Source organism: Coloeus monedula (genome assembly GCF_965178545.1).
Source record: "Coloeus monedula genome assembly, chromosome: 6".
NCBI lineage: Eukaryota > Metazoa > Chordata > Aves > Passeriformes > Corvidae > Coloeus > Coloeus monedula.
The window spans coordinates 30,334,799-30,360,119 of NC_138786.1; the positions used below are offsets into that span (position 1 = coordinate 30,334,799).

The window sequence follows — 25,321 nt, forward strand, 5'->3', positions numbered from 1 at the left end:
TTTGTGGAGCTCAGTGCAGGGCTAAGCTGCATACGGACAGTGACGGCTACGTTCGGTCATGCAAGGGTTTATCAGTAGATACCTGCTAAAGGCTTCCCTAAACAACCACAAATGGGAACACAGGAATCTCCTGCTCCAGGAAAAAGAGCAAACTGTCTCCTCTCCCATGCCAGATGAGCATTCAGAAAGCATGCAGGTTTTGTGGTAGGGAGAGCTGTTGCGGGGGGAGTGGTGGAGGAGAAATGGGAATGGGGTTGTGGGAGTTTTATTTTGTATTTTTTTTTTTTAACCGTTCCCAGTTTAGTCATGCCTCCTTAAGAGACAGAACCTACACAAGCATACACCCCCTCCTTGGCTGAGATCATGAGCTGCTGCTGAACACACCTTTCAGAGCTTGATACTAAGCCAAAGCATGCTTGCAGCATGGAACATGGGGTGCTACAATGGCAGTGCGAGGCAAATAACTGAGAGCAGTGGGACAGAGAACACAGGTTTGCTACAAAATATCTCCAGCATTCTGAACACTGGTCTTGTCCATCACAGTTTAAACAACTTTTTGTTGTTGTTTTTGCTTAAAGTGTGTACATTGTGGCAGCACCTCAAAGGCTATAGTAACTCTTGTAAATACACATGAGACTATTACAAAGAAATCTGTCTCTTCTCAATGTCTTAGAATTTATCTGGCCTTTCCTTGCATTTTATCACCCTCAGAGCAGCTGTTCCTCTTTTGATTATGGACAAAGATGAAAACACTGCTTCATTGCATCCTTGTAACTGGGCCCAGTGGGATTCTCAGGGAACCTGAGTCTGTTCCCAAACACAGCTATCAGCAGGCTTCCCTCTTGTGGTTTTGTCTCCTAGTAAGAGCAGCATTAAAATTTGAGAGCCATCTATCATAACTGAATAACTCTTACCATTCATCCCACCATCATCAAACATACTCTTTCCCCCTTAGACAAAGCACTCTAGGTTTCAGTCTCCTTCACAAGCAGATGCTTAAAAGAGTTCGGTCTGTTGACTGGCTCTGCCAATAGGCCACACGAAGTCAAGAAGTACCTGCCAGTGACAGTATTTTGCTGTACAAGCTGCCTACAAGACCACCTTGTCTCACTGAATGTAAGAACTACAAGCCTTCACATGCTAAGCAGAGTGCACAAAACATCACAGGTAACTTACAGCATCAAAGAAAACAGGCCCAAGAGCACCCAGACACAAGTCTTCCGAAAAGGACTAGTGGTTTCTGAACACAGACAGGACGGGCAGCTCCATACTACAGGTTTCTTCAGTGCACTATCTGAGGCAAACCCCTTGGGCCCTGAGGTTCCTTCACCAGAAGGACAGAATCTGTCCTCTAGAGACACATGTTTTCTCCAAAGGGGAATCACCCCATGTCACTTCTATAGGCCTTCCAAAATAAAGCAAGAGATAAAATATCAACAGACTGGTCACAAGACCTGTGCTAGTGCCTCCCTCTCAGTATCATGTTAACCAGAGAGCACAATCAACCACACACACACACTTCGAATTGTTCCACATTTGCTATCTGCATTCTCTCAAAAATGAAAGACAAAGCTAACAATTGTTTCACATTAAGCAATCTCATCACCTTACTGAACAATGGACAATTTTTTCTTGTTAAATCATGGCAGCTTCCTTGATATCAACAGCGAATCCTCCTTCTTATTCTAGAAATCTTAAAGTCTACCACCACATTCTCTGTTGCTTGACACCCTTCTTAGTAAATATGTCCATACTGACATGTGCTTATCTTTACAAAGAAAACCAGCAGGCAGGGTTCCTGAAAAGGGAGTAGAAATAAATTTTGACCACAGCTAGATTTATAGAGAAAGGGAAGTACGGAGCTGCCCTCAACTATGCCCAGACAAGAAGCCTACAGAAGGGCTTGGTTCGTAACTATGCCTGTTCCAGCTGCATGCGTGAAAGAGTTTTCGCATAGGTCAGCATGGCAGTGCACGCTCAGCCAGCCACTGACGCTGCTTTAGGGCAGCAGAACTCCAGTGGCAAAGCAATGTGCCCCTTTCCACATGAGGATTCCTAAGAATGCATGAAACAGGAAAATCTGAGTTACTTTCACCAGCAAGGATGGATGCGTCAAGGACTTTATAATCCATGCAAACAAAAGACACAACAGAGAACAACTCTTTACGGGTGCAGTTCTCAAACTCCTGCATCCAAACTGCTAAATGCCACGGTCTGTCTGGCACTCAGACTGCAGTGCACCTCCATATGCCTACTCTTCCCTAGTAAACTGGAACAGCAGCTCATGAGTACACAAGAAGACAAACTACACTGGCAGGGAGAACATAGAAAACTTACATGCAAAAGTATCCTTATTCTCTCACTAGAAGAACAATGGACTGGGATACAAAGTGATACAGATTTGCAAAGAAACTGCTTTCACTAGCAAAACCAAACCAAACTATCATAAAGAAGGCAGGGTGGAACCTGGTTTTATGTTGAAGAACAAAGTGCAGAGCCTGTAAGTAACAGCAAAACAGAGGGAAAAGCTGTTGAGCTGAGCATACTGAACCAGAACACAGGGTTGTTACCACCTAGACACATACACACATCAGATCCACTCCACAAGCAATATTTCATGCACCGTGTGCCTTATTTGTAAATGCACATTTAGAAAATCAGGGCAGTAACCAGATCCACTTAAGATGAGCAATATTACAGCCCACTGCAGACAGGACAGAAAGAAAACAAAGAGAATTTGTGTACCAAAGCAAAACACAGCAGAAGAACATCTGCTGCTTTTACCAGGAATACCATATGGCCAATATCTGAGGTAAGGAGAATGAGTTCATTCATATTTAAAAGTAAAAGTAATAGGTCATTCCTTCCAAGTTAAGAGGAAAAATGCCTGTTCCCCATTCCCTGTTACAGACACAACATTCCCAGTCCAGATATGGCTTTCCAAGGAACGGGTATTGTCAGTATTCTGGCCCAGGCAGTCAAGCTCAAGGCACTTTTTATGTCAAGATGCCAGAAACAGGAGGATGAGAATGCTCATGTAGGAGTTTTGCTTAGTCCTAACATAAGCCTGATTTATCCACAGCCAATTCAGAGCTGCAACTCTGAAAGACCAGTTTTGTCACCAGCAGATTACAGTTACACTCTGGAACTGTGCAGCATTTGGCAGCAGTAAGCACAGTTAGCACAGTACATCTCAACCACAGTCGTGAAGCAACCTTCAATTCTTGAAAGAACTACTCAGAATTGCAACCAACACACACAGTTGATTCCAATCAGAGCACCCAGAAGCATGTCTTTCTTCAACAAACGTGAAGGCAGGCACATGGCAGCAATGTTTTCTAACATCTTGCAGAACACAAGCCTGCCAGCTGAGAAGGCTTCTACTTCTGCAGTGCTACCCCACATACGGATCTGCCATGCAGGAAAATTACAAGGCAAGAGGGACAATCTTAATGCATCCTCATTGTCTCTTAAAAAAACCCAAACCAGATCAATAAGGTCTTTTTCTATTTGAACACCTGTTGGTGGGTACCATTTAGTTGTGAAAGCAGATAAGACCCCTGACACTAGCAAAGGCCCTTAACAGCTGCCAAGATATAGCACATAGGTTAATTCACCTTTGCAAGACCCCCTCCTTCTCAACAAGGTCTTGTCATATATGATGGTTCTTCACTCTTCCCAAGTCCGAATCCACACTTACTCTCTGGAATTCAAGTACTCACTCTGTCAATTGAGTTTTCGTTCCAAGAGACAGATAGCAAAAAGGATTAGAAGGATTTTGCAGCAGTGCTGAGCAGTCTAAGCCACAAAGAGAACACAGTACAAAAGCCTAGTCTGACAATCAAGTGCCAGGAGTAAATAAAATGAAAAATGACAGGCCAGATTAACTAGTGCCAGCATTATTTCCCAGATCTATTTGGGTCGCAACATGTCCAGCCTCCCCTCTCCACCCCTTTAAAACACTCCAGTCTGAGTCCAAGTATATTATTGCCCTGACCCATACATCTCGCTTTGTATTTGCTCTCTGCCTATGGAAGGGAGTTCAGGCAAGAAAGCCAGAGATTAACATTTTTACATGCAGAGTAATCCGTAAGTGTCTTCAGCAGAGCCAAGCATTTGCTTACAGGAGGACAAAAAGGCAGTGCCCCGGGTACCTGGTGTATAGCTCTCATGTGGGGTTCAAGTTCACTACTGAGACAGCAAGGCTTCTTCAGCCTCTTCCCAAGCATCAGGTGCAAAAAGCAATGCAGCACAGAAGAGACGCAGACAGCAAGTGTCTGGCTAACAGCCCCACAGCCACAAAGTGCCAGAGGCAAAAGGAGATGTAGTATCAGAATTTTAGTTATTGCTAGGCTAAATATTTACAGAGAGAGTTGTCTAGAAGTCTCATCTTAGGACCAGGAGTTTCATCTTTTATGCTTATGAATGCCAGCTTTTGATGATAAGTTTGTAGAACAAAGTGTCATTTTCTTACATGTTTTGCCTTCATCATTTACTGATGATTCTACTATAAAAGGATACATTTCACACCAAAGTGCAGCAGAAACAGTGCACTCATGTGATGTAGAAACCTATGGAAGCTGAAAGCTGGATACAGGCTTCTGACTCTGAAGCCTTCTGCAACTCAGGCTTCTGCACACAGTTTATGTTATTGTTATTTAAGTTTTTCCATGTCACCAGAAGTTACTCACAATCAATTTGCAGCAAGATCTGTAGTCTCCATTTCTTCCATGTGAAAAGGAAGACCTACTGCCTATAAGAGCATCACATAATTAAATGCATTTTCAGGCACAGGGCAATCAATAGTCTTGGAAATCAGCAAGGCTGTAACACAGCCTTAAGCAAGCCAAAGGCTACAGGGAGAGATTAAATATGGACTTCCATAAAAAATACTTCTAGGCTTTTTTTTGTCTAGTATCATTCACTCTGCTTGTGGCTAACAGCAGTCAAACCATAGCAGACTCGTTACAGTTTCCAGACAAGGCGGACTTTGTGGAGACAAACAAAACCCATTGTTTTCCTGTGTTTAACTTCGGATAGCCCATCTATTTAGGATCACTTGAAACCAGAGCTGGACAGTGATCCCTTTGCATGGGGAAGCCTAAGAAGAAAAGGTCAGAGCAGACCAGCAGTTGTGTGTGTCACCTCAAGAGAAGCACACAGGACAGCAGAAAATGGCAGTGGCTGAAGTAACTCTGCACATGGCATCTGCCCTCTGCCAAGGATAAGGAGATCAAGGGGGCAAGGCCAGTATATCACAGGACAGACAAGACTTCTACATTGTCTTTTCCCAAGTCTGTCCTCAGTTCTGTAGTGCCAACATTAAACTTCATTAGGAGAGCCATGATTGCTTCTACCTTGAAAGCTAAGCTTTGCCTCAAAAGTCTCACTTCAATCTGCATTCTTGTCATCTATCCAATAATTAAAGGATTTTTTTTTTCTCTGCAAATTAAAAGAAGCTTCAGGTATTAGCAGTGCTCTGCCAAGGTCTGAACTTTAGACACAGGACAGCTTGTTTTCTCATCACCTCGTGTAGCACAGAGAAGAAAAGCAGAAGCATAACCAAGCCTTCAAATTTGGAAGGACCAGATGTATTCTGTGGGGTATCAAAACAACCACACCTGTGTCAATGAGCACACTATGATCTGAAATGTAAAGGTAACATTTCACCCTCCAAACTTTCTCATAATCTTACATGAACAAATATAGAGAAACTTTTTCAAGGACAGCAATTTCCAGTTGACCCAGTCCCTTTAAACAGTCTGCTCATGAGGCACTAAGAAACACCAAAGCAACAGGATTTTTGTTTTTGGAACACCAAGTATTTCAGCTTTCCTGACCAGTGAAGTCTGGTGAGGAAGCACTTCTGTTTGATGCAAAAGGAGGTAAGGTCTAGCTCAGCACTACTGCAGAAAGACATCAGCGGCAGCAGCACCTAAATGCTTTTCCTCCCTGCGGCTGCCCATGGCTACCTACAAGGTCACCACCTCCCTGTGTGCCAGGTGTGGCTGGCACAACCCTACACCAGCAGCTGAAAGCTTGGCAACCCTACAGCCTTACACATTGGGAAAACCACAACATAATGAAGTCGTACACCGGCATGCAGCAGTACAAGGCATGCAGTGGCCACATGTTACACCCTATTACACTGGAAACAGCCATTAATTGTGGAAGCATATAATTTTTACTCAATGATCTTTTGCTTCTGCACTTCAGCTATTTTAACTCTTCTTCCAGAAGACATCAAGTAAACTCACCCTTTGTTACAGAATTACCTATAGAACATAAGTTATCCACGTGCAAGGCTCACCCCAGCAATGTCTTCATCATAGAAAGGCCAAGAATGAATGGGGGCTAAGTTTTTAATACTAATACAAAGCAAACTGAATTAAATTTACCTAAAACTTCTTTTGCTAAACACAGCCTAAAGGCAAAAACCTATGGCCAAATGATAATTCTTCCTCACAGGAAGCTAAGTGACATCATCACATTCCAAGAACTAGCTCCGGGACACCAGGAGACTGGTAGATTATTGCAAGGTTTGTCTTCCCAAATGTACTCATGTCACCAACATCTTAAGAGTAACATCGCATAAAAGAAGCAGGCTATTTCAGTTTTAGTTAGTTACATTTTTACATGCCTTTTTTCCAACCCCCCTTACCTTCCTCCATCGCATGTTACTGGCCTTTGACTGTGATTTGTGTTCTCACCTGGGAGCACTGCCTAGCACACTGTAGATTACACCTTGATTACAGACAGCTACATACTGAGGAAACTGATCTAGCCTCAAGAACTGCACACATATAGGTGTGCAAAAATCCACAAGTGATCAAAACAAGATCATCTAATTTACTGCACTGTTTCCTGCAGATGCTTTGAAAGGCAGGAAGCATGCAGAGAAGCCCAGGCAGCAGCTACACAGCATTCATGGCACTATACAAAGCTTGCATTAGTACTGCCTACACTCATCAACTTTCCCAACCTCATGGGTATTTTTCCTGAGAGACTAATAGAGCCCCAGCTTTCAGAGGTATCAGTCTCTGTTCTCACAGGCAGTGCAAGTCAAATACCTTTCTCAGCATCCAACTCCTGGACAGCAGGCACAGCGTCACACTCCTCAAGGCATTCCACACACTCTGGATGCAATACTCTTATTTTATTTCCCTTGGCCAAAAGGGGAGACGATCTCTGCGATAGTCTTTCCAACATCAGGGGAGGATGTAACAGCAATCACCTTCATGGTGCAAGTCTGAAGTAACTCTACTGAATTCATGGGATAATCCCAGTATACTAAAGTATTAAGCCAGCTTCAAAAAGCCTCCTTAAAATATCTCACTGTCCTCCTGAACCTTACCTCCATTCAAAAAATTTTTTTTTCTATTTGAAAAACAGGCTGCCTTACACACTTAAGAGGGAATTCTACCATTATCACATATAACACTTTTGGCTTCATAGCCAAGAAGGAGAAGAACTCAAAGACAAGAAAGACTAAGGTAATTGTGAGTCCTAGAGGAAAAAATATGTAGATAAAATTTACTGATTTTACATTTAATATTGATCTTTGTGGCAAGGAATACAAAAAAACCCCCACTGTTATTGTATCCATCCTATAAAATTCACCATTTATGGGGATTAAACAAATTGAGCAGTCAGTGTGAGGTGCTGAAAGGGAAGTGTTGCCTTTAACTTCTCTGAGCACCTTGACAGTGCCTGGCTGTATCTTCAGAGTTTAGGATACACAGGAGTGTTGGAGTGAAAGCTCCTCTGGACCCAGGCCCAGAGGGAAGCCAAAGCACAGGGGCTGAATTAAAACCTTTGGATAAGCTGAGATACATGAAGTCACACCAAAGTGAAACAGAAATATAGATTTTTAACTTTTAGTAGAAATATATGCTAAGTGCCTTAAAGATTGAAAAGCTGCAGCAGAGACCTTAAACACAGTTTTTACTGCAGCAGTGTTACCTTTTCACAGAATTTCTTTACTTTAGACAAAATACAGATAGAACTATACTGTTCACATTTTTTAGATAGAGTGTTCACATAAACAATAAGAGCTGATAGAAACTGTATACACAAATTTGTGTAATACCTATGTAACAGTTGTGTAAGACTTATGACTGTTAGAATTAGACCAGGATAGGTTAAGAAAAGGAAAACTAGAATCATGTGTTAATCTTACTGGTCAATTAACAAATACAATCTATACTTCTGTAAGAAAGAATTAGAACTAGAATTAGAAGAAGCAGCTGTTTGCTACTTGCTGTTTGCCTGCTGCTGCTGCTTGGCCTTATCATGTAACCCCCTCGAACTCTGCCTTCAGAAAACTATAGAACTATGAAATAAAGAACTTAGCAGGACAGCAGCCTCCTCCGCTCTTTCACCCTACTCTGAAAAGGAAGAGTATCCCATCAAAAGCTCAACACACAAGCCCTTGTTAAGACACAGTCCTGTGTTTTCTAAGTTGAATAATACCTCTCAACAGCTCCAAGTACTACTTTAAGTAGAAAGAGGTTGCAGAATTCCCCTGTGTACTGGGAGCCTGTTAAACAAATGGTACAAAAAAACCCCAAAATCAATGTTGGCATAAAGACCCCAAAATCAATGTATGCTTGATACAGAAGGAATCAGTTATGCAGCAATTAAATGCACAATGCAGGAGGACTATAAAATACCAGGTTGCTTGAGCAAATACAGCTTCTTGACACCAAGTACAGTAGAGAATAAAAATAAATCTTATCACATATCTCAAATTCAGCAAGGCTTGTCTGGAAAAACGCCTGGAGAGCCTGCAGGATGTGTATCACTCTGCAAGAAACACAGCTGGAGATGGAAAACACTGGGCAGAGGTACACATTAGTCAACCAGACTAATAGGGATCAACTTAATTTGTTTCAAATCACAAAAGATGAGCAGGATGTTGAAAAGTGATAGAATATGAATAACTAAGTACAGGGCACCCATTTGCAGGAAATGTCCTGCATATGCAAATCAAGGGTAAAGAAAAGATAAAACCAACACCACATACATCTTCCAGGTTTTATTTTCAGGTCGTAAAAGCAATCACTCTGAAAATGAGCATTTCCTGGAGATTTAACAACTGTTGGGTTAATAGAACTAGGCAAAGGCAGTTACACTTAGCCCATAATTATTCCCACATAAAATGTACTGTATCTGGTAGTGATGTCTCTTCAGGATATTGTCAACAGAATTAACCTTAAAAAACAACACTGTTTAGAAGTGCTGATAAACCCCTTCCCAGAGCTGATGTTTCCATGCAGGTTTGCATGAAGGAGCAAAGCTGGATTACTTTGAAATGTACTCTGCATCTGTGCATAGTCACTGGCAGAAAACACTTCAAGTCAGTCTCCTCAGTTGAGCATCTTCTGATGGAGCCTTTCTCCCTCTGCCCCATTACCTTTTTGCACACATTTTTGGGCTCAGCTTATCTAGATATTGTATGTCTACACAGGCAAAAATTGTGCAGTTTGCAAAGAGGTCAGATTTTTACATCATCACTGCAGAAGGTCTCCAATTCTGCATTAGGAAAAAGCACTCCACCAAAATTAAACATGAGAGCATTGCACCAATACGCTCATGCTAGCTGCGCACACATACACAGTTTGTGTCTTCTAGGGGAGATATTTAACTTGTCTAAGTCCTTCCCATGCCTCTATTCTGTACTGAAACCAAAAAGGGTCTCAAACCACCCTATTGAGAGAACAGTCCCTAGTGAAAGATAGCAAACTCCCTTACAAATTCACCAGAAGGCCAGCCCAGCCAGACCCAGGACAGATTATCCATGGAGGATTGCCACCATCGATCCTCAGAGAGCCCACTATCACTAACGGCACTGCCCTATTAGCAGACCTGCTTTTAGGAGCACAAGGATGAGCTTCTCATCAGCTTCTTACTGCTAAGGAAAGGCTAAAGAGGCTAACTCCAAACACTTCTTCTCTCATCTTCTTGATCTGCGTGACATTTTTTAACAGCTCTGTCTGATGCAAGCATTTCACATGAGACATAACCATATTTTCACCACCATCCTAGCCCCATTGTCACAAATAAGATGTGGTGAAGAGGCACTATTTTTTGTGTTCTATCACAGGCAGAGTCATATTTCACTATATACCTAGGCTTCAATCTTATCTCTGATGCTGTGCAGATTATGTTTAGACTGAGAGCAGATTACTGGCGTAAAGCAAAACATTATCTAGGCTGCACACACTAGAAAACTTACAGAGCTCTTTGGACTAGGGATCAGAAGTTAGTCTCTTAAGGAATCCTTAAAAGCATCTGAGAAACAGCATTTGCTCACTTTGGCCAAGAAGAGACAGAATGAAAAATACCTTCTAAGTTCCAGTTACATGGCCCAACATGTAGCAGAAGACGCCACTGTATTCAGTCCAATGTGTCTTGCATCAACAAAGAGTTGGGGTTTTTTACTTAGTGATACAAAAAATAAACACACAGCCACCAAGATATCTATTAAACTGAAGCATACAAGTACCACCCAGGAGCACCCAAAAAATCTAAAAATATTTAAGTAAGCATTCCTTATGAGGCCCTCTGAAAACTCGAATCTTTGCACTCAAGGTAGCAGCTACAGAAAACAAGGACATCAGACAGGCACAGCAAAAAGCGAGGTAGCAAAGGAGCTTAACGCTTTAGGAATGCCAGAGGATTCTGAGGGGAAGAGGGCGTAGTCAGAAGAATTATCCCTATCTTGATTAGCGTCAGAACAAAGGTTCACATTAGTTTGTCTGCACTAGGACTCCCCTAGAGCACTGGATAATAACCCTGTTAAAAGCATTAAAGGGATTTCCTCACTACTTCACCCCCTCTGAAATCTACACCCTTTCTCTAAAGGGAGACAAAAGGATGAGGTCCAAATAACAGCTTTATGTTTAATTCTCCGAAAGACATATCTGGGTAGCTTTTTACAACTAAAGCATCAAATATACAATACACAAGCAAGATACTTCTGTGATAGGTTTTCAAAGGTAACATTTGGGAGCAGGTAGGGGAAAAAAAATCAAATCAAAACAAAACCTATTTTCTGCTCAAGAGAAAAGGTCAGATAGTACAGGTGACTTATCATGCATGCTCAACTCTGGAAGGCAGGAAGGACTTCAGTAGTTTCTACAGCAAAACCAGGGAGTGGTAAGGGAGTGAAGAATACAAGGAAGAAAAACACAGCCTGTGGTATCTGAACATCACAAAATCCAGGTTAACAGAGGTGTCAAGAAAAATGGTAAGGCACGGCTACAAAGGAGTCAGAACATAAGAACATTTTAGAATGCTTCCTGTTTCAAAAGCTGGAGATGCTAACACAATTCGCTGCCTCACTGCAGGAGGAGAACATGGAAGAGTCATAGCATTTGGACAAAATGCAGGTTTTAAAAGCAAAAACTCAGGAAAAACACAGTAACAGCATCAGCTTTCATCTTACCTGGTATTGACACAGGCTGGCATACAACAGTTGTCAAGTTAGCAAGATTAAACTGACAATTCAGTGACGACAGGTTGATTCACACACCTAGAACTGCACAGAAAAAGCAGGTATTAGCCCTGTGAATACTAAGAATGGCACTCTGTCACATAAAAGAGCAGGAGGTTTGAGGGGTAGAAGTAGCTCTATTATGTTTTTAGGACACAGGCACACAGCTGTGCTTCAGGTACAGACATTACCCACAAATTCAGATCTGGGTCTGAGATACACTGCACAAGTTACTCAAAATCAAAGAATATGCAAACTGTCCTCACACATTCAATTTCAAAATCTCAAGGATAAGAAGAGAACAGTTTCAAGCATAGCAGAGTGTTACAAAAAATATTTTTCAGCAGCACTCAAGCTTGGTTGATGGTTTTTTTTTCAGTGGGACAAAAACTTCCCAAAAGTTACCTGACATACCCATATTAAAACTGCATCAAGTCCAGCCATCAGACATGCACTTTTGGTGATTGCAAATACTGCATACTTCCCAGATAAGAGTAGGAGAAATTTATTTCTACAGTGCCAAAATTCACAGGTATGTTTTATTGTCTCATCACCATATACACCCTTTTTATTCAACATTACTACTAAAAATTCTAATACTTAAAAATATGGTTATTACTAAGGTAACCTTCTCCCCATTGGAAAGTACAACAGCAAACTGAGAACTGGGAAAACTGGTCATCTGAGTGAGAGTAAAAGCCATGCAGCTGAAAGGAATTTTTGTCTAGCCTGCTTAAAGATCTCCTTTGTTGCTAAACATTTCATTGTCACATTTAAATGTCAGCCTTTTAAGTCTCAGAAGTGTGCAAGCCCTGCAAGACAGGAAACCAGAAACAGTATTGAGATTAAGGTTCTCACAGCTAATGAAATGAAAAGTAAACCTAGCAAACTGCTCTTCACATCTCTCATATGCTTACCAAAAGACATAAACCCTGATCTTACAACCTTGCTCCCCATACACATGAAATGATTTTTAATTAATCTCTGTTAGTAAGTTTGTATGGTTTTGTACTTATATACCAGGGCAAAGCTTGCAATAAGTCTCCAGCACGCTTTTGTTGCACATCGCAGAACAAGTCCACAGCATTTCAGGATCACACAGGTCTTTGCAATAGTGCTTTAGCTTTATAAAGACATAGTATTCGAGTCTCCTAAGAGGAAAACAGGACCCTCCCTTTCCTGAAGCAAGCAGCATGCCCTTTTTGGACTTTGAAAAGGAGTGAGGGGCCTTCAGAGAGAAGCTGGCTTTAAAGCTTTCAGGATGATTGCACATATGGCCACTGGCTCGCCAGTGGCATATGCGGCAGCAGATGGAGAAGTGAAGCTTTCATACCCTCTGAGAAATGCTCTGCAATTTTGACACTTCTCTTGAAAAGCAGACGTGTCAATCACCCTTCCAGGCTGGTGTTTTGGCACAAAAGAGATTCTGCTCAGTTAGCATACCAACACCAAAGGATAACCTACACAGAGTGCTTTAGAGGCAGTTTCTGTCTTAGCTTTCAGGCAGAATGAATCCATACACAGCACAGAATGATAAATTACTGATGTCTTCACTGCACATCAGCTGGCTTTTGGCTCATTAGAGAGCAACACATACCCAGTATGCATCCTTTCCTTTAAAGGAGGGGTGGGGGGAAGTGTTTTAATTAACATTAGAGCACCTTACTAGGTCTAACAAATAAAATGCCTTTTGGGAGTGGTCAGCACAAATAGGCTCCAATATCCACAGCGGATTCTGGCATATCCCCTAATAAAACTGTGTTAGTGTGGGCTGCTCTAATATATCATCCTTGAAGACTTTTAAGAAGTTATTTACAGAGCAAAGAAAATCCAAACAACCTAAATAGGTCAAAGACATTCAAACATTTCACTAATCTATAGGTTTAACATTACACATACAAACTACAGCTCATTTCAAAGCAAACAGCCTTTAACAGCTACTGTTAGAAATCACGTTACAAGTCCAGCATAGTCTGAAAGATCTGCATTTTTATATAGAATAAGAACATCGTCCTCAAGCTCACTTACTGAAACTGGGAGTTTGGGAAGGGTATTGTTTGGTTTTGGTTTGCTTGGTTATTTTTTAAAGACCAACCTATCAGCAGGGTTTCCCCCTTAAAACTTATGTACCTCTAAAAATCCTGCAGGAGATCCAATACACCGACATTCTTTTCTATCTTCATTCCCAAACAAGCAAACTTGATTTCGATCAGAGATCCTTTCAATTTCCACTCATTTTATTGCAAAATCCCATTAAATCAATGCAAAGAAAAAACAGGAACAGCAGCAAACCACAGCAATATTATAAACTGTAAGGAAAATTAGTTGAGCAAAAATGTAAACAGCTTTAAAATTTTCCAAATGGTCCTGGCACTTTTGAAGTGTAAGCTAAGGGAGCTGTGTACAGAGGCACAGTATTGAAACTGGTTCACTACTGAGCACGAGGTTAAGAGAGTGCACATTTCAGCCCTGCAAAGTTCAATTGCCTACAAGGAAGTTATTCCTATGGCAAGTGTACACTGTGAGAATGAAAGCCATTCTAGTCTATAACACAAATACGATGCAGTGTTTCATTTGCCACATAAAAGTGATTCCAGTGGCCAATTTCCTGTGACTCTGCTCAACCAGTTCCAAAAGCTGTACTTTGCCTTGTCTACAAGGTTATGGCGGCAGCAATGACCAACCCATTCCACTCAACACTCACTTATACCAGGAAGCCAATTTACTGCTGGTGGGCTGGTTGCCAGGATAGCAGTTCCCCCTTCCCCTCAGGGAATCACCAGAGCGACACGAGACACATCAATCCTTTGTGCTGCAGAGAAAGTTCTCCATGTACGCTCCACTTTCGGAGCCTCCCCACTGTCCAAAACACAGGGAAAGAGAGAAGCTGGGGGGGACAACTGAGGCAGTGGGAAACAAGCAGGGCAGCTCTTCAATGTGAGCTTCCTCAAAAATGTCTTGAATTACCATACACAAATATCATCAGTTTTAAATAAATAAATAAGCAAGGAAACAACAGGCCAGGCTTTCACTGGTCTCTTATTAGCATCACTAGGCTTAGTCTGAAAACACACTGTGCAGACTGCATCATAGTAGTAAGCCACATGAGAGCACTAAGCTTCCTGTGAGAGAGCAGGAGCTGCCACTACTCAGTAACAAAACAGCCAGCATACGAATCGCAGATGAAAACCTTTTCTAGTACATACAAAAGCTCACTTCCTGACATTTATAGGAAGCATTTCTACTGGTTAAATTTAAAATCAATTTTTGCAGCTGCATAAACAAGACTTCTAGTAGAGTCAAGGAAAATACTGTCCATATAACTACAGAACAGCAAAGCCAGACGAATTAGATAGACTTAAAAAGACAGAGAGTGCTTCACTGAAGTAATCTACCTATTCCCCACTACTACACTCTATGCTGGAGGTTAAATTGTTACTTCTGAAGTCATTCCATTTGTATCCAGAATAGCTTAATGACAATAGATTAAATATGTAAGGTGGCATTCTAAGGACATGACACTTCTCATGACAACTAGATAAACGTAATTACAGACTACTGTATTTCGGCAAAAGAAAACTACTGTAACTAATACCACAATACCTATGCTATGCATGGGTTAATTTTTCCCTTTCCCTCTTCTAGGAAATGCCTTCATGTTTCTAGTTACATATTCCTAAAGCAGCATTCAATCCTGGCTGCCTCTCCTCCCTCCCTCCCTCCCAGTCTTTCAGGCAAGCAGGTTGTGGGACCAACCCTGCCACTTAAAGATGCCTCTCTCCCAGCTAAGCCTGATCAGCTGGGATCAGCTGGTTACAGCAGCCAACAAGTGGCTCAGAGGGCAGGGGAGCTGCGGGGAGTCCCTGTGCCAGGCAGAGTGCACAACAGGACACAGTCCGGGAAACTCTGGAGCAAGGCTTCCAAGCTACTGACCTTTCATGCAGTTATTCGTAGATAAAGGGCTTCTCTGGATGTATCTCAGGCAAGCGAAAAGAAATACAATTTTCAAAAGGGAAAAAAAAAAAATCAACAGCAGTGGCCTGACACAGACAAGTGCAGCACGTAACCTTTCTGGACTGACAGAGGCCAGCAACTTACATCTGTTTGCTCACGAAAGCAGAACAAGCAAGAGGCGTATTTGGGAGGTTACAGCAGTAGACGGCTGTGGTGTGAGCACGTACGCCGATAAAAAGCAGAAGTGACGCACAGGAACAGTCACAGAAACCCAAATCTAGAGTTATAATGTTGCACAGCTGAGGCTAAAATCATGGCAGGCTGCTCTTACTGAGAGTTGTAACAATTCTCCAGGCAGGAGCAAAGCAGCTGAAAACAACCATGACCCAAGACAAAACAAATTCCATCAAAACCACTACACTACCGGCAGGACACACATTTAGTGACTTCAGTTACTTACTGACTCCCCAGGCAGCTGTGCTCAAGCAGCCATTTCAGCCCACCTTCAACATGCTGCACTAAATATAAACTGCTGATAACTGCGTGGAAACTGTTTCAGCAGAGACGCAGAGCACTGCACAACTCAAGGACGTTGGGTCCTCCTCAAAGTCTACAGGTGGTCAATTTGCATGACAGGCAGAGAGAGAAGGGGACACAGCCAAAGTCTCTGCTATGCTTGTGGCTGGGAAATTTCTGCCTCGAGATCAGTACTTTCCCAGACCCATACTTCAGAGAGTCATCTGCCTTTAAAGAGGAAATATGGGGGCACCTGAGTTTCGACAATGACTTGTCTAAGAGGAAGTTACGACTCCTTTATCATGTGCCACTCTGCTCTATATTGGTCTTCAATTTTAAAATCTAGCTAGATTAGGTTGCAGATCTTTCAAGCACATCCTTCACCCAGTGGCCCTAGAAGAAACATACGTTTCTACTTTCAGGTGATACTGTATTTTCTAGTGGTCCATAAAACATTCATTTAAATAACAGGACAAGCCAATGTAAGAGGGCAGATGAAACTCAAAACAAGAAAAAGAAAAGTTGTTTTTTCTCAAAGTCTGGCTTACAGAATTACTACCAGAAACAACATGAAACTTACAAAGACAGAAGTATGATCTGTAAAGCTGCCAATGCCACAACTGGCCACCAGATTACAGTAACAGAATTATTCTCTCTGCATCAAAATATACCCCAAAAAACAGCATGTCACAAAAAGAAGAAAAAGGAGGCAGACTTGCGAAGAGATTTATGGCAGACACCTGAAAAGGAGGTGGATGAAATCAACGATAAACTATATACACCACACAGAGCACTGATCCTTAGAGCACTGACATTTAATATGTAAATTCCTTCTCTGCTTAAGCATTTTGCCTCCCTTTGATGTATACAGACAAGTTCAAACTAGAGATGAGAACTGGGAGAATTCCCTTTCTCCATTATCTCAATTTTTTTTTCTTGTCTAAGCAACAGTTAAGTGCTCTATCACTTTTGTTTCTGTTCAGAGGGGAAAAGAAAAAAAAAACACTAGAAAGAGAAGTATAACAAATATTATTAAAGGAGAGAGTCAATGTTTTCCCAGCTCTGATGTAGACGTAAGCAGCAAGCTGGTGCCCGATAGCTACAGTGCAGCCTAGGAGAAGAGAAAGACAAGCTGAAAACAGAGGACGGTAAAGATACTCTGGAAAAGATCCAGATGTCTTGAGCTTAGTCCTACTGCATGAAAAATTAAAGAGGTTAAAACCTCCTCTTAAGGACTTTTCTTCCCATTGCTCTGACCACGACTCTTCTGAACAAGCTGCATTGCTTCAGAAACCTCAGGAATTACGGTGACAATAGACTCCTGCCAAGAGAAGCACCATTACATAATAGCGTTTATGGGAACATGCACAAAAAGCCACTAGGAAGCGCAAACAGACAAGTGCAAGATCCTTTCTGCCCATCAGCTCAGTTTAGCTCTTGACCATTCTAAAGACTACTTCAGGATATTTTTAATTTATATATTTACTTCCTCTTACCCCCTTCCACTCAACAAAATCTGTGTTACTGTAACTACACTGAGATCACGTCCATTTCCCACAATAACATAACCCCCTTGAGAATACGCCCACTTGAAACTACTGTATTTGCATTCATCTGTTTAAAAGAACACTACAAAGATGAAAACCTGAGACACTATTTTCATTTGTATATTAGAAAAAAGAACAATTTATTATGGTATATTTTCATCCTTTACCCAATTTTAGGGATACTTAGAACAATTACTGCTTTTCAGTTCTGAGAAACCTAGCGTGGCTATTTTTGAGTTCCAGGTCTTCCACTGGGGATTTACCATAGATTTGTTACACGCACACATGCAGAGGCTCAGCCTAAGCACTGCACACGTGTAAAGGCAGCTGCTAGGGAAGCTCTGACCTCTGGGCACTGTTAAGGCACCATAAAGAAGAAAGCAAAGATGAAATCCTAACAGACACAAAGTTTCTCACGCTGAATTGTCCGCAGCAGTGCGTTCACTACCACCCTCATCTCAGACACCACTTACCCTGTGTCTCCCTATGCACCGAAAAGAAAGGAAAAAGAGAAGACAGCGGTGAACGCTTATCCGCTATTACTTTAGGGGCTTTAAATCCTAGAGGTTCATCCCGCACCAAGCGAATCCTCACGCCCCAGTACACACTTTAACACCGCTGACCTCAGAGAAAGCCCAGCCCTGCCGTCACCACCGACCACCCGCCGCTGTGAAACGAGGAAGCCGCAGGTACCACAGGTGACATTATGTAAGGGAGGCGGCCGGGCAACCGGGCGGGGAAGGGCTCTCGCCGCAGCTCCGAGCACCGCGAGCTCCGTGCGGGGCCGCAGCCGGGCACGGCTCCCCGGGCTCCCCTCGGGGGAACGCCGCCGACACCTTCCGGCTCCCGGCCCCGCCGCCCGGCCGCCGCCCAGCACACGCTCCACGCTCCCCGGCGGCGGGCCCGGCTCCGCGCCCCGCCGCAACCAGCCCGCTGCCCCCGCCCCGCGCCCCGGCGGCCCCTCGGCAGCGCGCCCTCCCCCCGCGGCGGCGGCGGTGCTCACCGGGCGGGCGGGCGGGCTCGGCGGGCGGGCTGGGGGCGGCGGTGCCGCTGGCGCTGCAGGTCGGCGGCCGCGCGCCCCGGCCGCCCCGGCGTCTCGCCCGCCCAACGCCCCGGCCGCCGCCGCGCGCCAGGCCCCGCCCCGCCCCGCCCCGCGCGCCGCCGGGCCCAGCTCACGGGACGGGGCGGGGCGGGGCGGCCCTTAAAGGGGCCGCGCGAAGGGGCGCGGCCTCAGGGGGGCGCTGCGGCGCGGCCCCGCGGGGGGCGGAGCGCGGCCGGGGCTCGGCAGCCGCCGCTGCCGCTGCTGAGGGACGGAGCGGAGCGGGGGAAGCGCCCCCGCATCCAGCGACGGTCGCTGTTGGAGGCGGGCGGGAATGCTGCGAGCCTTCTCCCCTCTCCGCGGGGCGGCGTGCGGCTGCACGGACACGTGGCGCTCGCTCCCGGCCGGGCACCGGGGAACAGCGGCTGTGAGCGGAGCTGAAGCCCTCTCCGGCTTTCTGCCGCTCTCTGCCAGAGCAGAAGCGGCTCTGCAGCAGCAGGGGAGAACGGTGCTGCGTAGCCCGGGCCGCTTCCTTGCGCTGCTAGCCCCTTGTCGCCGGGCCGCGGGGGCAGCGCACGGTGAGGGTGCCCCTTGCCTTAGCCGCGGCTGTGGAGAGCGGAGACTCGGCCATGGGCACGCTGCTGCGGACTCGCCACAGTGGCACAGAGGCCATGCCAATGCTCTTGCGGCAGGCAGAGTCCTGCCAGCCCGCTCCTTGCCCTGTCCCACCAGTTCACCTGCTGGCAGATCCTTCGTCACTCCACTGGCGACAGGCCTGTGGTAGCACAAGCCACAGAGGGGTCCGTCCTGCTGTGCCAGCACCAGCAGAGCCACAGTGCTGGCTGGAAGGAGGTCACACTTAGGCTCACAGGGTTTTAGTGCATACAGGTGTAGTGGGATGCTTACACCTTTTTGCCACCTCCTCTCTCTTCATCTGCTTTTTGTAGCCTCTCCCAATCAAGGGAATCAAGGAGGCTTCCTTGCTTTGCTTTCCCTTCTATTGCTTGAAATAACACCTAACTTCTATGGATCTGCTACATTATTCATGTTTTGCTGTGGAGACTGAGCTGTTCTTCCTCTCATATGGGGAAGGAACCATATGTAGGTACTAGAAAGGTAAAGGGAAGTTTAACTGTTCTTCTGCAATAGTATGGTGATCATTCATAGTAAAAGCCCATAACAGGTTATAGCTTACCAATGCCTTATCACTTGATCCCATGTGGGAGATGAATATGATACATCACAAAACATTCCCTATAAATACTCCCCTTGTAAGCACTTCAACACCAAAAAGCAGGAAAAAACTACATCATCATCCGGAAAACATGCCTAAAGGCAGGAAGGAAGAGTGGGAGCTAGAGCTGCACACAAACCTGCTGATTCACACAGCTGCTTTTTGTGAAATCTCAGATGCAAAGGTGGAAGGCACGGAATTAAAATATTGGCCTGTGTTTTGCTGTGGTTTGATCAATTAGTGCAACTGTCCTGGACCTGACGGAAAAGTTCAGAAACTTTTGTACCTCTGAAATAACAGAGCTGTGAGGAGGCTGCCATGGTACTCCCTCTGCTCATGGCATTAATGCACAGAGACAGGTCCTGGCAAATTCTCACTAAAATGACCTCTCACTAGGGACTGATTCATCACATTTTTGGCTTCAACCAGTTCAACTTTTTTAAACATTTAGAGATCCTTTTAATTTCTCTGCTATACTTTGTTTCCATAATTCTCATTCATACATATTTCTCTTTATAACTGTATCAAGCTATAATAAAAAATACTATGCGCTTCCTTTGAGGCCTCAGATACACTAATGTGGCTGCGCTTGGTTTTTTGTTTATTATGGAATCACAGAAATCAGCATTTACAGACCATCTTATATGTCCAAAGTATCACACAGACATTAACTAATGCCTTTTACATTGGATTTGCCACACTGCATCAGACCACCAGCCAGTCTGATCCAGCCTCCTGTTACCAGCAATAGCCAACTGCCAATGCTTCAGAGGAAGTAAATGCCACCAACTGCCCACAAAACAGTTACAGCCCTCTTCCAGCCCAGTGCCTGTGACCGACTGGTTCCAATCTTTTCAGGCTCCAGGTTCTGAAGAAACATTTTCTCTTTATTACGTGTGTCAACAAAGGAAGGTCGGGAGTTGCCACCAACAGAGCACCTCCCCCCAAGGCACAAAGCTTATGGTCTCAACCCAGGTATTTTGGCACGATTTTCCTGACGTTTGCTTTCAGGTTGCTTGAATAGAAATGAAAATAGATAATTCATCAAAACATTTCATTTTTGGTAATAGAAATTTTAAAGCATAAAAGCTGCCAAACTTCACTGGAAGGTCAAAGCATGCTTATTTTGTGCAGCCCCATCTAATTAAACAATTTCTTATCCAATGGTTATGGATGTTGCTTTTACTCCACAGAGGGAGTTCTACTATCACAGAAGTCTTAGTCCATCAATACACCCCTTTCTGGCAAAGACACCGATGGGATTTGGTCAGACTCACTGGCACAGGGCTAGGGAAAAGGGCAACCCATACATGGGGGCAGTGAGACACCCCACACCACATCTTGCCCTGGTTCCTTTGGCAAACCTGCAGCAGTGGGATGGCAGTGGAAGCTGGGCTGGAGAGGACATGTTCTACAGCAATATAAACATCTCTCGTAGTGATGCAAATGCACACTGTTCTGCATGCCTTGATAGGCCCCACAGGGACAGTTGCTGCCCTCTGGATCCAGACCTGCCACTGGATTATTCAGATAAAAGAAACATATTTTTAATCCCAGACATGAAATTTGTATTCTGTCATTCAAACTGCCGAAAGCCCTTCACAACCTTGTGAAAACAAATGGTACTTCTTACCCTCCTGCACACACCTAACCATTCCTTCCATCCCATGGTGGACTTCTGTAGTAGGTTGATGCTGGCTGGATTCCAGGCACCCACCAAAACCTCTCTATCGCTCCCCTCTGCAGCTGCACAGGAGAGAGAAAATATAACAAAGGGTTCATGAGTTCAGGCCCAGGAGAAATCACTCATTAAATACCATCATGGGCAAAACCAGGCTGAATTAGAGATATTAATTGAATTTATTAGTAAAAAAATCAGAGCAGGATAATAAGTAAAATAAAACCTTCGAAACACCTTTCCTCCACCCCTCCCTCCTTCCTGAGCTCTACTTCCACCCCCAGCAGTGCAGAAAGACAGGGAATGGGGGTTATGGTCAGTTCATCACCCATGGCTCCTCCTGCTGCTCAGGGAGAGGAATCCTTCCTCTGTCCCACTATGGATTCCTCCCACGGGAGACAGTTCTCCATTAACTTCACCAACCTGAGTCCACCTCACAAGCAACAGCTCTCTGCGAAGTGCTGCAACGTGAGTCCATCCCACAGGCAACAGTCCTGCTCAAACTGCTGCAGTGTAGGTCACTCTTCCATGGGGTGCAGTCCTTTAAGGACAGGCATTACCACCATTTCTAAATGGCCCAGCCTTGATCAGAGGCACATGCGTCTGTGGAGCCACCAGGGATTGGCTCTGCTGGACATGGAGGAAGCTTCTAGCCACTTCTCACAGAAGCTGCCCCTGTACCCCTCCCCCGACTACCAAAGCTTGGCCATGCAAACCCAATACAACTTCAAAAGTTACTGAAGTCTGTTCAGGTGCCACATTATCTAACATGACTCCAATTTCAAGGTAACTTCACTTCTGAGAGAAGCCACTGATAAAATATGATTTCTGATGGTAGTGCTGAGCTGGAAAAGGTCTCATGACAGTCTAAGCACTGTCAGAAGTGAAGAAAAAACATAGTCTAAGAGATAATGTTACTTCAGGCTGTCACACAATCTCACAATCTATCCTTGGCCATGAGCCCTGGTAACGTTACCATCCTATGTGACCTCCTTCTCCACAGCACTGTGTGCCCCTGCAGACAAAGAGGGAGTGCTGTACTTGCTCCATGCCATTTGTTCTCTCCTCCACATTGCTGTCCAGCCAGCAAACCAAAAGACTAAGACAGCTTCACTCTAAGGAAGGCTGTTACAGACACCCTTGAGCTCCCAGCTCAGTCATCAAAGACTTTTTGGCTTCAGAGGACTCTCTCACAAGCCTTTTTTTCTCAGAGAGCGCTCTTACCGCTATGACGCAGGAGCGCTACTCACCTTTTTCTGTTTCCATCAACCCTCGCATCCAGATTCCAGTGGGAAAGCAAGTAGCTGGCATCACATCAGAGATGCCTTTTGCTTCTTGGAGCTGCCAGCATGCCATGCCTCATTCTAGCAAACAGCATCTCCCACTTGGGCATACATGACAGCCACGCACACACTTCCTCCTTTGCCTTCTTGCTGGTAACACCTCTGTGACCTATTCATGGGCAACTTGTTTGAAGTAGGATTTGTGCAGGAGTAAATCAGTTTTTAAGTGCTTTTGAAATCCTCACAGCCCATTAGCCTCCTGTAGATTATACATCTCTTGTTTGCTTTTGTTTTTTCCCCACTTCCTTCTGCACACATCTCCCATTCTGCTAGCCCTTGGTTACACTTCCAGTATCATACACTGGAACCCACACACCTCTTTTGTGTTTAGCAAGGCATTATTCATTATTCAGAGTAGATGTAAATAGAGCAGCTCATCTCCGAAAGACTATTAAAGCAACATGGGAAAAACAAGAATAAAAGAGAAATCTTGTCACACCATCCACCCTTCTGCCTTGCTAGGGCACTTGAGTTCACATTCTGCTGATGAAGAACAGGTAAGGCTAAACCTGGCTATGAGCACCATCCTTGCCATGACATTTCCCTTCCTGGAGCACTGCAAACATGCACTGCATTAAGAGATTTTTCCTTTCTGTGACTTGAAATGCAACATGCAGCTGTGGAGCAGTCACCAGGGCTTTCATGCTGTCATGGGAGCCAGAAGACTCAGCTCACAACCTCGATTTTATAGGGATTTGGGTCTCGAAGCTGCACTACATTTGTTCTGTACATATAGGCCTGTACCAGAGAAGCTCAAAAAAAATCATCTCCTGGAAACTACCCAGAGCTTTTCTCTCTGAGGGAAACAAATGAGGCCTTAATTAATTTTCTTTCAAATACAGCAAATTGACTTCTGCTCCAGTTGTGCTAGTTTCAAGCCACACAGCAAAATGGTATTAATTCCACTTCACTTAAGGGCTAAATGTTCAAAGCAAGGAAAAGGGAGTTTCCTGTAGGTCTTGCTAATGTTGAAGTCAACAACCAAACCACCCTGTTTTTTACAGGAGCGGTTTCTTCAGAGTCTGCATTTCTGAGGGTGTATGTGACATGCCCTTGGGTTAGCACAGCAAAATGCAGGATACATGAAAGGCACTGGCGGAGCAAATTGCCTGGTCCCTTGCATATTTTTAAAAGTCTGCCACATCTTGCCTCAAATTTCATTCCACAGGTTCAAGGATAGAAGCACTTTTAGTGCCCTGTCCTAAGGCTAGCTTACTGGTTCACTGATCATCCTAACTAGCCCTGCTGTCTCAAACTTAATTTAATCTTACCAGAGTTTTGCCTGCAGGATTTCCCAACACTGGAATAACCCACAGTGTTCTGCACAGGGTCTCCTCAGTAGCTTACAAACCAGTGGTGTACTCCTCACCTCTATCAGAGACACTTTGCCCAATAAACCAGAAGATCACATTTGCCTTCTTAGCATTTGCTTCATTTGGGTACAATCAGCACCTACCCCATGTCCCAGAGAATCGCACTCAAATCCCAGCAGAACAATTTGCCTGGACACAGTGCCACTGTACAGCAGCCATGCTGCACAGGTATCTCACTGTGGTGTTCTTCAGTGCCATGGACCTCTACTAGCATCATCTCATGAATCTCATCCCTACACTGTGCTTAAAAGCATGAGGGTTGGAAGAAAAAAATTGTACAACAAAACCCAAATCACTGAGTCCAGTGAGACTGTTAGTTCAAGGAGAGAAACTGCAGGATCTGACCTATATACACATGCATAGGAAGCACCAATTCTACAAAACTGTTATGGGAAACTATCCATCCCTTTAGTACGTTCAATGATACAGTAGCTGCATCATTGCTTATGTGTTACAGTAAAGAGGTAAAGGGGATCACTCTTGCTTGTCTGAGGGATTCTGTTTCAAAGAGGACAAAGGACAAGACCTCCTTCACCATAAAATCCTGTAAGCAATTTAAGTTACCTTCCAAACATTTGAAACCCTCTCACTGCCAAGTTTATCTAATATATTTAATATAGGGCTTCATTATCACATTGGCTATGCACTGCTTAGGGAAGGTGCTATTATTCTTCTTCACAGATGGAAGAGGGCGGTACAGATACCATAGATACCAACTCACACCACTTGCTCAGTAAAAAAGTGACAAGCAAAGAACTGAACCTGTTCCTATCTAACACCCATTGTTCTCAACCCTTCCTTCCTTCCAACAACTTCATGTTCCATGATTTCCCAAAAAGCAGCCAAATTTACTCTCAGCTTCTCCTCTGTCAACTCTGAAAATTAAATTAAGAAAGTCAGGCATCTCTTGACTTTTTCTTCAAAATTAAGGGTAGCTGTAGATGTCTTTCTATTACACAGCAGGTTTTTGTCACAGGACATTCGTTAACTTCTTGGATTCCCACCTGTTCTTTCCACACAATTTTGCATTGTTTGGCTATACACAGACTCTGTACACCTCAAGGAAGCAGCAAATCTTCATTTTCTTTTCTTTATAGAAAACTCAGTCCTTTTCAAGCTGCATACTAAAACTACTGTCTG

At 44.1% G+C, this 25,321-nt stretch overlaps 1 protein-coding gene across 6 annotated transcripts in view; it reads right to left on the reverse strand.

The window, feature by feature from the left end:
- Positions 1-25,321, reverse strand: part of SUSD6 (sushi domain containing 6) — a 95,670-nt gene that overhangs the window by 63,323 nt on the left and 7,026 nt on the right. Inside the window, exons 1-2 of one of the 6 annotated variants that reach the window (XM_082283685.1) lie at positions 18,518-18,629; positions 11,450-11,542 (exon numbers count right to left, since the gene is read on the reverse strand). The gene's annotated coding sequence lies outside the window, so the exon portion shown is untranslated. Of the gene's footprint in view, positions 1-11,449; positions 11,543-14,201; positions 14,429-15,911; positions 15,933-18,137; positions 18,278-18,517; positions 18,630-25,321 lie in introns of those variants that run through there. The other 5 variants (XM_082283687.1, XM_082283689.1, XM_082283688.1 and 2 more) reach the window with 5 other exon arrangements.